Source organism: Salvelinus alpinus, chromosome 26 (assembly GCF_045679555.1).
Source record: "Salvelinus alpinus chromosome 26, SLU_Salpinus.1, whole genome shotgun sequence".
In the NCBI taxonomy this organism is placed as follows: Eukaryota; Metazoa; Chordata; class Actinopteri; order Salmoniformes; family Salmonidae; genus Salvelinus; species Salvelinus alpinus.
This window is the reverse complement of record NC_092111.1, coordinates 9,944,889-9,957,670: the sequence shown is the minus strand read 5'-3', so window position 1 is coordinate 9,957,670 and position 12,782 is coordinate 9,944,889.

Here is a 12,782-nt window from a genome sequence, read left to right as displayed (position 1 = left end):
GATCAAATTTGATGACCAATTTATGCAGAAATCCAGGTAATTCCAAAGGGTTTACATACTTTTTCTTGCCACTGTATGTATAGAATACTGCAGTCCAACATATCAGTAGGCCTATGTTACTCAGTGATTGTTGGCCAATGTTACAGTAATGTCATTTCATATTGAAAGAAAATAGATTATTTTAGCTTACTGTACCAATCATATCCTATTTGTGGATCTTCTGCAGAACTGAGAGACGGTCAGGCCATGGTGGAAGACATCGGCTGTTCACACCAGAACATTAGACCGCTATTGTGAACATGGTGGTGGCAAACAATGCCATTATACTACGAGTAATATAGAACCACATAATTGCAGACAACACAATATTCAATAACATTCACCAGGTGGGCTTGTCTACATTGGACCGTGTTTTCGGCGAAACTCAGAGAGGGTTAAAGAACAGCGCTATGAATATGTGCAAGTAAGTACTCTACTGTGGATTTACTATCATATCAGCACTGTATAGACACATTACAGTGCTGTAATCCAGTATTGTACTTCACCATATTGACTGCTCTGGGTCTATGTCACATATTGTCTTGTTGTCTGTTTCAGAGAGTCTTGGAGCTGGATGCCGCTGCAATTCAGCACGTTTAGATTTACATTGATGAGGCTGGCTTCAACCTAGCCAAAAGAAGGGGACGGGGACGGAACATTATTGGCCATTGTGAATGTCCCTGCACAGCGTGGAGGGAATATCACCATGTGCGCAGCCGTTAGCCAGCAAGGCATCCTCCATCACCATGCCAACCTTGGTCTCTACAACACTGGCCTCCTCATCACATTCCTGGACACACTACATGGCATCCTCATTCCAGCCGAGCAGAGGGGTGGACCAGAGCAGCCCAGGTATGTTGTCATCTGGGACAACGTGAGTTTCCACCGGGCTGCTCTGGTCCGCAACTGGTTCATCGACCACCCACAATTTATTGTTCTACACCTCCCACCATATTCCCCATTCCTCCACCATATTCCCCATTCCTAAACCCAATTGAAGAGATTTTTGCACGCATGCCTTTTCTCCAGGCAATGGAGGATGCATGTGGTGAAGTTGATGTGGAGGCTTTCGGCGGCCGGATCCGTCACTCCAGAAGATTGTTCCCCTGCTGTTTAGCCAGCTGGCTTGTGATGTAGATGAGGTGCTGTGGCCAGACCAAAATAGGAGGTAGGATGCAGCCTAGTGTCTTTCTTACATTTTGCATGTGTTTTTGTCTTTGTGTTTAGAGTTTTGAAAGAATGAGCCACTTTCATTTTTTTATTTTGTACAGAAAACCCTTTATCTTACTGAATGTTTGTCCTGTTGGGTATGGAAAGTGTTAAATACAAAACACAAGTGTTAAAAAATACTGCATTTTGGAAATAAATTTATGTTTTTGTTACTGCATTGCATTTGTGTTTATTTATGTACAGTTGAAGTCAGAAGTTTATATACACTTAGGTTGGAGTCATTAAAACTTGTTTTTCAACCACTCCACAAATTTCTTGTTAACAAACTATAGTTTTGGCAAATCGGTTAGGACATCTACTTTGTGCATGACAAGTCATTTTTCCAACAACTGTTTACAGACAGATTATTTCACTTATAATTATCTGTATCACAATTCCAGTGGGTCAGGAGTTTACATACACTAAGTTGACTGTGCCTTTAAACAAAATTCTAGAAAATTATGTCATGGCTTTAGAAGCTTCTGTTAGAATAATTGACATCATTTGAGTCAATTGGAGGTGTACCTATGGATGTATTTCAAGGCCTACCTTCAAACTCAATGCCTTTTTGCTTGACATCATGGGAAAATCAAAAGAAATCAGCCAAGAGCTAAGAAAGAAAATTGTAGACCTCCACAAGTCTGGTTCATCCTTGGGAGCAATTTCCAAATGCCTGAAGGTACCACGTTCATCTGTACAAACAATAGTACGCAAGTATAAACACCAAGGGACCACGCAGCCGTCATACCGCTCAGGAAGGAGACGCGCTCTGTCTCCTAGAGATGAACGTACTTTGGTGCGAAAAGTGCAAATCAATCCCCAGAACAACAGCAAAGGACCTTGTGAAGATGCTGGAGGAAACAGGTACAAAAGTATCCATATCCACAGTAAAACGAGTCCTATATCAACATCAGCAAGGACGAAGCCACTGCTCCAAAACCGCCATAAAAAAACAGACTACGGTTTGCAACTGCACATGGGGACAAAGATCGTACTTTTTGGAGAAATGTCATCTGGTCTGATGAAAAAAAAATAGAACTGTTTGGCCATAACGACCATCGTTGGAGGAAAAAGGGGAAGGCTTGCAAGCCGAAGAACACCAACCCAATCTTGACGCACAGGGGTGGCAGCATCATGTTGTGGGGGTGCTTTGCTGCAGGAGGGACTGGTGCACTTCACAAAATAGATGGCATCAGGAGGAGGGAAAATTATGTGGATATATTGAAGCAACATCTCAAGACATCAGTCAGGAAGTTAAAGCTTGGTCGCAAATGGGTCTTCCAAATGGACCAAGCATACTTCCAAAGTTGTGGCAAAATGGCTTAAGGACAACAAAGTCAAGGTATTGGAGTGGCTATCACAAAAGCCTTGACCTCAACCCTTTAGAAAATATGTTGGCAGAACTGAAAAAGCATGGAGGCCTACAAACCTGACTCAGTTACATGCTCTGTCAGGAGGAATGGGCCAAAATTCATCCAACTTATTGTGGGAAGCTTTTGGAGGGCTACCCGAAACGTTTGACCCAAGTTAAACAATTTAAAGGCAATGCTACCAAATACTAATTGAGTGTATGTAAACTTCTGACACACTTGGAATGTGATGAAAGAAATAAAGGCTGAAATAAATCATTCTCTCTATTATTCTGACATTTACCATTCTTAAAATAAAGTGGTGATCCTAACTGATGTAAGATAGGGAATTTTTACTCTGATTAAATGTCAGGAATTGTGAAAAACTGATTTTAAATGTATTTGGCTAAGGTGTATGGAAACTTCCGATTTCAACTGTATATTTGCATAGGTATACATTACTGTACCAATCTTTTACAACCGGCTACAGTGTAACACTGAAAATGCAAAAGGCATAAACCTTCTGGTGCGATATTCATAGTGTTTTGTGTAAGCACATCCGTGTGTTGTTGGTTGGTAGACAGATCTAATCATTTGACGCGAGCCATTTTGATGCAAAAAAAAACATTTTATTAAGAGAAAAGTTTTGAATGCAGTGTTTGCTTTTGCTAGAGATTTATAGTTTTGCGTTTGTGTTTTGGGAAAATGGGCCAAAGATTCAGCAAACGTGTGTAAACAGTTGTGGAAAACTGTAATATATATATGTAATTGCTCAAATAAACTTAAGTATCAAAAGTAAATGTAAGATTACAAATCATAAAATTGCTTATATTAAGCAAACCAGACGGCATCATCTTGTTAATTTATTTACGGATATCCAGGGACACACTCAACACTCTAAGCATGTGTGTTCAGTGAGCCCACCAGATCAGAGGCAGTAGGGATGACCAGAGATGTTCTCTTTAAGTGCTGCGTGAATGGACAATTTTAATGTCCTGCTAAGCATTCAAAATGTAACGAGTACTTTTGGGTGTAACGGAAAATGGCTGGAATAAAAAGTACATCATTTTTTTTTAGGATTGTAGTGAAGTAAAAGTTGTCAAAAATATAAATAGTAACGTACAGACACCACTGTACAGTACATATAATAGATATTTATGAAGATATGAGTCCTGAATATTTGTGAAGAGTAAGTCTTTAGATTTAGCCTAAAATACATGAAATTCCTATAAAAAAAGAGATTTCAAACAACACACTTTGCAATATACTATGGGAGATGAATACTTAAGGAACCATAGATCAAGAGTTTGATTCTAGTATATTCAATAATACCTTCCACTCACAAGGATCATAAAAACAGTCATACTGTAACAGCTTTCGTTGGTGGAAGGAGAGGAGGACCAAAATGCAGCGTGGTACCTATCCATAATAACTTTTAATGAGAATGAATACAAAATACAAAAAGAACAAGAGAATCAAAATGAAAACCAAAACAGTCCCGAATGGTGAAAACACTAAAACGGAAAACTACCCACAACCCATAGTGGGAAAACAGGCTACCTAAGTATGATTCTCAATCAGAGACAACGATCAACACCTGCCGATGATTGAGAACCATACTAGGCCAAACACATAGAAATATAACGTATAGAACAAAACATAGAAAAACAACATAGAATGCCCACCCCAACTCACGCCTGACCAAACTAAAATAAAGACATAAAAAAGGAACTAAGGTCAGAACGTGACACATACTTCATCACTTTATTTGAAAGGGTATACGACGGTCCCTTGTTATTGTAGAGTCCACAAATTATTTGAGCCAAACGTTTATTAGTATTCATGAATCTTAAATAATGACCTATTGTTATTGAGATGTATTACGTGAATGTTCATTTGAACATTATATTTTACATCCGCTTTTAGGGGCAGTGTTAGGGGGATTCATTTCTAAAGGTTTTAACTGTATCGCATAGGTTTACGGAGATGGGTGTGGGTGTGTGCTTGCTTTAGTAATGGGCTTCTGTGTGTGTGTGTGTGTGTGTGTGTGTGTGTGTGTGTGTGTGTGTGTGTGTGTGTGTGTGTGTGTGTGTGTGTGTGTGTGTGTGTGTGTGTGTGTGTGTGTGTGTGAGAGAGAGAGTGTGAGAGTGGGAGAGGGAGAGTTTGTATTTCATGAATACTATTACAGGGCTGAGGAAGCCAATGATGGCTTGCCCATTGCGCGCGCACACACACACACACACACACACACACACACACACACACACACACACACACACACACACACACACACACACACACACACACACACACACACACACACACACACACACACACACACACACACACACACACACACACACACACACACACACACACACACACACACACACACACACACACACACACACACACACACACACTATCCTGGGGATATAGGTCAACCCGTTTGCACTGGATCCAGCTTTCTAGACCTTCTCTCTCATGAGACTGACTGCCTTATCTCTCCATTGTCCATCAATTACTAGAAACCAGTTTTACCCAAATGGGCACATAAAATCCTTGATTGTTACAGCACATAAGTTACTGTAGCAGCTCCTGGAGCCAAGGGCCTTTGTGAGCCTTTGAAAACCCAATACATATCTTTAATTATCGAGCTTACACTATCTCTCCCCGTCCCTCATAACAATAAAACACAATTCACAAACGCAAACAGTAGCATCTGCTTCATAGAATAACAAAACATGCCTTGAAGCTAGCTACCTCTCAGCACAGCACAAATATGTCAGCTCATTATGATGCGCACACACACACAAATACACACACAGGGTCTCTCTTTGGCAGCCGTCCCCCCTGTAATCTCCCCACAACGTGCCCCCCTCTCTCCCGCTTCACTGTTCTGTGTGATAGAATATCGATCGCTCGCCTCGGCGCGTCATTGAGGGGGGAAAAGGGAGGGTATGGTCAGACATGCTCCAAGGTTGTTTCCTTGGCAACAGGAGGATGGGTCAGAGTGTTGCCATGGTTCCTAGGTCGCCGGGGTCAGGTGGTGGGGGAGGGGTCAGTGGGTTGGCCAAATCTGTTTGGGTGTCAGTTAATGGGTAAGGGAGGTTGGAGTTGGGGAGAGCTCCTGCAATATTGCAGTGTTGGTAATGAATGTGTGGATACAGGGTGTGACACCGTCATGTACACATTACAGTGTAGGCAGACACACACACACAGGAAAATATAAACAGGATATGGATATGTCTGATTACATAGTTCAAAGTAGTCTGATGCATACAGATGAAGGATCTTCATTTTAGCCAGTTCGCTACAGCTGGAATATTTCCCTGCAGCAACAGGAAATGTGAATTATTATGTGGATAATAATTCATGGACATTTTTGTTGGGGTTGATATATTTTTCGTAATGGAAAATACAAACTTTAGAAGCATTTTTAAACCTCAAATACTGTACACTTTTTAAATGTCCTGCATTAGAGGAAAGTTCTCCTGCAACAGGGTGATCAAATTAAGATCCTACATCTGTACATAGCCAGCATATTTTACAGGTGTGAAGTGTATAACAAGACAAGACAATGGCCACACGTGATTTACAGTAAATGCTTTTAGAGCAAGCATTGGGAACAGTATACAAATAGAATTTTTTATTTTCACAATTTAGTATTACAACCTCATTTGCATGCACAAAGACTGAAAAAAACGTAACTTCCGATGTTATGGTGCTGCTAATGAAGTATAAGGGACTCGCACAGTCACTTCTCGTTGCTGTGGATTTTGGCTGAAGAGCTTTCATCAGTGTATGAGGACCATTTTCAGACACAAATGTGAAGGTTCACGGTCTTCACTGTGACTTCTTCTTTTCCTAAATGGATGATCCTGCTCCGTTCTAAAGAGAACACAGCACAGCGCAACCACTGCAAAATGGGATCCAAGTAACTGTTCGGGGATGTGAAAGAGACAAGAGAAACAAGAGACACAGATCAAATGTGGATACTCAAAGTGGTTCAATTCCTGATATGTAATAAGGGTGTGTACAATTCTTTTGTAGGTTTACAAAATCAGGATTGTGGTTTGTCTTATGAGTACGAAAGGACATTAATGGCACAAGGTGGAACCCCTCATTTGGACAGTAGGTATAAAAGGAATAGGGGATGCTGGGGGAAGAAGCCAACATGGAGAACATGGTGAAACGCACGACTATCCATAGCTGCACAATTATGTGCCCGCAATAATGATCCTGAATAAGGGAAAAAAATTGCTATTTCTCTAAAGCTCAGATCATATACATACATAATGTATAATTTGCTTAGACACAGCAGAGTTGAGGTTTTATCACTGTACAGATACCAACACGCATGGAGTTAAGTTCTCTGAAAACGTATTCCATCCTAAAATGGTTAAAAAAAGAAAATAATGTCAAATGCAACAGACAGAACCCTGGACGGCTACATTTCCTTGGATGACATCTAAGATTGAAGGGTACTTTTTGTAGACTTAACGGAGGGGATAAAGTAAAGCGCTCACTAATATTGCCAGCCGTATGTGGTACGTGAACCTATGGAATAGGAAGATAAAGAGAGATAATCCATTCCATGCATGAGGGTAAATGACAATTCATCTGTCGTCATGCAAATAAACCCCAAACCATAGCAGTTCATAACTAGGACCGTATTAATTAAAAAAAATAAGAACAAGAACAGGTAATAAGTCTTGAAAAGTGTCCAGTTTCTCCAGCATCCTAATGATCATGATGCCAAGTGTCTAAACAGTTAGATTCGTCCAGTCAGATTGCAGAGACGGTCTGCAGCCAGAAGATGGCACTGACAGTCCTAATCCCAAGCCTCCTCTTGCTTTGAGACTCCTAGTAAGAACTTTGAACATCACCTGTTCATTCTCAGCCCCCCCCCCCCCCCCCCCCAAAAAGGCAGTGCTTTACATTATTCATTGTTCCAGGGTAATAACAGAGGAGTCGTTGATGAAACTACATCGTAACAAGTGAAAGTAGGGAGTTACATAGCAGGAAACGAATGACTGTTAATTCCAAATGTAGGCTATAAGAGCTGCATAGTTGCTAACTAAATCATTGCACAAATATTGACTTATTACAGAGAAATTATACAAGGTATTCCTCTGATAGACTTACTATCAGACCCTACATTTTGATATACAAACCTGAATCTTATACGAAGTACATTCTAATAGCTTCTCCACAAATCAAGACAGAAACTAAATAAGATTAACCGTTCAAAACCAAGGTTATTTGAGCCTTGAAAGCAACAAAGCAAGTTTTATATTTTTGACAATAAACATATTTACGTTGTATAGCCTACCCAACAATAGTCCTAATTAATGAATTGGTCTCGTTACCCTGCTCAGACGTTGAATGCATCAACCAATGGTTGCGTGCCACGTCATCGACTGTGTCATCAACTGACAGATTACTAAAGCATATGATGAGGTTAGCTGATATGTCACATACCTATCTAGGCGTTGTAAGATCTGGCAGGCATCTGCAACGCCTGGGCAGAGGAACCCACCCATTGTTTTCAATGCAGATATTGGGCATGTTCCTCTGACCAGGCGTTGCTTACGCATGCCAGATCTTACAACGCCTGGATAGGTATTTTACATATCATCTAGCCACATCATATGTTATAGCAATCTGGTGTCCGATGGCACAGTCGATGACATAGCACGCAACCATTGGTTGATGCATACAAAGTCTGAGCAGGGGAACACGACCAATACCTGGCTGATTGCTCCAGATATGGTGATAGGATGTATATTTAAATGTCTCGAGCGCGCGGAGTGTCTCTTGAGCAACTTTTGCAAGGTGTCTGGCTGCTGGAGGTTGGTTCGTCGGGTCAAAGTTTCTTCATTCAAAAAACGAGAAGAACGGTAACATTGCCACAGGTTTAACGTTCTTTGTGTTGTTAGACAATTGTTCATGACAGTTTGCGTTCGCCAAATTAACCACCAAACATTTTACATTTTTCCCCCTCGGCTATCGCAGGCAATCTGCTCTACCAAAAGCTTAGTTTCCCCCTCAATTGACACCACAGACCAATTACGATATATTTGACTTTTCTCTCAGTTGTGATGGTAGCCTAGCCTAAAATAATTTCCTGTCTCCATTTTAAATTGTGTTCCGTATTTCTGTCTGCAGGTTAATCAGGCCACCACAGGTGTAGTAGTCTTCTTCTGCTGGATTCCCGTCCGACTGGACGCTTTGTTGCGTATTGCAGTGTATTTCACTGTTTGGAAAATGCAATGCACATTTGTTCACAAAAAAGGGAAAAAGGGAAAATGCACCACCATCTAACCAAACATACTGTATATATACCCCCATCTAACCCTACATACTGTATATATACCCCCATCTAACCCTACATACTGTATATATACCACCATCTAACACTACATACTGTATATATACCACCATCTAACACTACATACTGTATATATACCCCCATCTAACCCTACATACTGTATATATACCACCATCTAACACTACATACTGTATATATACCCCCATCTAACCCTACATACTGTATATATACCACCATCTAACCCTACATACTGTATATATACCACCATCTAACCCTACATACTGTATATATACCCCCATCTAACCCTACATACTGTATATATACCACCATCTAACCCTACATACTGTATATATACCACGATCTAACACTACATACTGTATATATACCACCATCTAACCCTACATACTGTATATATACCACCATCTAACCCTACATACTGTATATATACCCCCATCTAACCCTACATACTGTATATATACCACGATCTAACACTACATACTGTATATATACCACCATCTGACCCTACATACTGTATATATACCCCCATCTAACCCTACATACTGTATATATACCACTATCTAACCGTACATACTGTATATATACCCCATCTAACCCTACATACTGTATATATACCACTATCTAACCGTACATACTGTATATATACCCCATCTAACCCTACATACTGTATATATACCACTATCTAACCCTACATACTATATATACCACTATCTTACCCTACATACTGTATATAGATGCACTATTGTAAAGTGGTTGTTCCACTGGATATCATAAGATATCATAAGGTGAATGCACCAACTTGTAAGTCCCTCTGGATAAGAGCGTCTGTTAAATGTAAATGTAAATATATACCATCATCTAACCCTACATACTGTATATATACCCCATCTAACCCTACATACTGTATATATACCACCATCTAACCCTACATACTGTATATATACCCCATCTAACCCTACATACTGTATATATACCCCATCTAACCCTACATACTGTATATATACCACCATCTAACCCTACATACTGTATGTATACCACTATCCCCAACAAATGCCACCACCCCTTCCCACTACTTTGGCCCTAAGAGATCCTAAACCAGGTCATTGGTCATCGGCCTGGGAGGCTGGAACCCCTCCTCTAAACCCCCCTGTAGTTCTTCTGCTCTAAAATCTCTGACACCCAAAAACTTCTCTGCTGTTGCTACTACCAATTCAATCTCCTGGGATTTCCTTTCCATCTGTGCGGTACATCTAATGACCACATTAATGAACGCCAAGAAGCCAACGTTACTAACGCACAAATTGTTCGGGTCACTCTGTACTGGTCTACTAATCACAGGGATCCTCTCAGGCTCCCTCACACTTAGCCCACCATCCTCTACTTTCCTTACTGCCTCAGCATATGACACTTTCTGTCACGCCCTGATCTGTTTCACCTATCCTTGTGTTTGTCTCCACCCCCTCCAGGTGTCGCTGATTTCTCCCAGTGTATTTATCCCTGCGTTTCCTGTCTCTCTATGCAAGTTCGTCTTGTATGTTTCCAAGTCAACCAGCGGTTTTCCCGTTCTCCTGCTATTTGCATTTTCCTTTTTCTAGTCCTCCCGTTTTTGACCCTTGCCTGTTTCTGGACTTTGTACACGCCTGCCTGACCATTCTGTCTGCCTTGACCACGAGGGTGTCTGCCACTCGGTACCTCTTAGACTCTGATCTGGTTTTGACCTTTTTGCTTGTCCATGACCATTCTCTTGCCTACCCCTTTGGATTAATAAACATTGTAAGACTCCAACCATCTGCTTCCTGTGTCTGCATCTGGGTCTCGCCTTGTGCCTTGATAACTTTCTGCACTGTTCTCACTGTGGAAACTTCAATCTCTCTCACTTGCACAGGACATTTATGATCCCAAGCAACATGGCCACGCCCACAACTGAAATAAAACTACACACTTTTTCCCCCCATGCCCTCCTGCACACTTCTCACACCTCAGAATCTCCCTCCTACATACTGCTGGAACATGATCATAAACTTGGCACCTGAAACACTGTAGTGGGTTAGGAACAAAAGCTCTCACAGGATAACGTATATACCCTAGCATGACCTTATCCAGCAAACACTCTGCATCAAAACTCAGGACAGACAGGTCTCCTCAGTCTCGCACTCGCCACTGGGTCTGCATGTTCAGTTGCTTCCTCAACTTCCGTTGCTCCAACTCAACACCACCCTAGTTATCACTCCTTTCAGTGGTGCTCTGCTCCGGAGAGCAATGCAGGACACAGCTCTCGTCCCGAGCGGCGAAACGTGTTGCGCCTGAGGCTAGCCTTCACACAAGAATTTGGTTCTGGGGTTCGAGAAGATCACAGGTGTAGCCTAGGGAAGGTTATCTACTAAGCTGAAACGTCTATCCTTTTCATATAGTTTCTCTCGTGAACCTGCACATGGCAGAAATTAACAATCTATAAAATATGCATTTGGCTATATATTAACCTACCTAGGCTATTTCCTATCACAGGCTTCATACTCCATTTTTAGTGGGCCTACCCCATGTTTTTGACATTGAATTTATGTTCCACTGAAATGAAAAATAAACATAATGTGTGAATGTCATATATTCAATTGGCACTGTCTCATATTCAATGCTCTAATAATTTGCTTATCTGGTTAAATTAATTCAAAGTAAACAAATAAAAAGTACTGTATTGACGTTCACATTATATTCTAGTCTTGAACTTTCATTATCAAAGAACAATGCATGGTTATTGTTGAATGAAACCTTACTTTAAACCTTAGGCCCACGTAGTGGTTGGGTCATGAGCTGATGACCATCACCTGCTGCCCCGGCTTTAATCTCCCTCTGTCCACACACACCCACACCCAGACACACACACGCGCGCCCCCTTTCCCCCTTTCTCTCTGCAGAGCCGGCAACTCAGTCGTCATGGAAACAGCCAAGATGCCGAGTAAGAGCGAGAGGGAGGACGAGAGCGAGATGGAGCACAAGAGCTGTAGAAACTGTGGCTGAAGTACATGTACATAATGTTTTTTTGAAGGCTACTTATGTATTTGGCGGTCCCCTTTTAACCCACCGGGTCTTAAACTGTGGCTGTTCAATGAAACTGCCTCAGTGGCTGTGCCCCCCCTCCCCCCCACCCTCACACACACACACAGCAAAACTCAACTTTCCTACATCTGCTTTTCCCTCAAGGCTGCTTCTCTCCCTCTCAAACCCCTTCCACACCTTTGCTCTGCTGTCTTATGTATTAGTTTCACCACTTTCCTCTCTAACCTGCTTTCTCTCACTCTCTCTGTTTCTCTTTCTCTCTCTGAAAAAGCCAGATGGACAGAGGCCCTTTTATTCACAAGGGGCCTCATGCACGTGCCTCGGATAGAACACCTTAAAGCGTTTAATTCATGAGACAGCCCCCCCCTTCCTTCTTCCTTCCTTACAAGAGAGGCCCCAAACATCCTCCCTCTCTCTCTCACTCTCTTACACACACACTCTCTCTCTCTCTCTCTCTCTCTCTCTCTCTCTTACACACACACTCTCTCTCTCTCTCTCTCTTACACACACACTCTCTCTCTCTCTCTCTCTCTCTCTCGCTCTCTCGCTCTCTCTCTCTCTCTCTCTCCCCTTTGACAGTGCAAAAGGCTAGACCAATCACTGATTCGCCATGCTGTTAGCTGGGAGAGGAGGGGGGCCCGTGTGGGGGGGGGGGTTCTAGATGTATCCCTCCCCACCAACATTGAATTGCAATCTGGCTATCTAGAAACTAAAAGTAAAGTTACTAGCTATATATACTCCCTCCCAAAGTGGAGCTCATATTTTACGCCATTGTATTG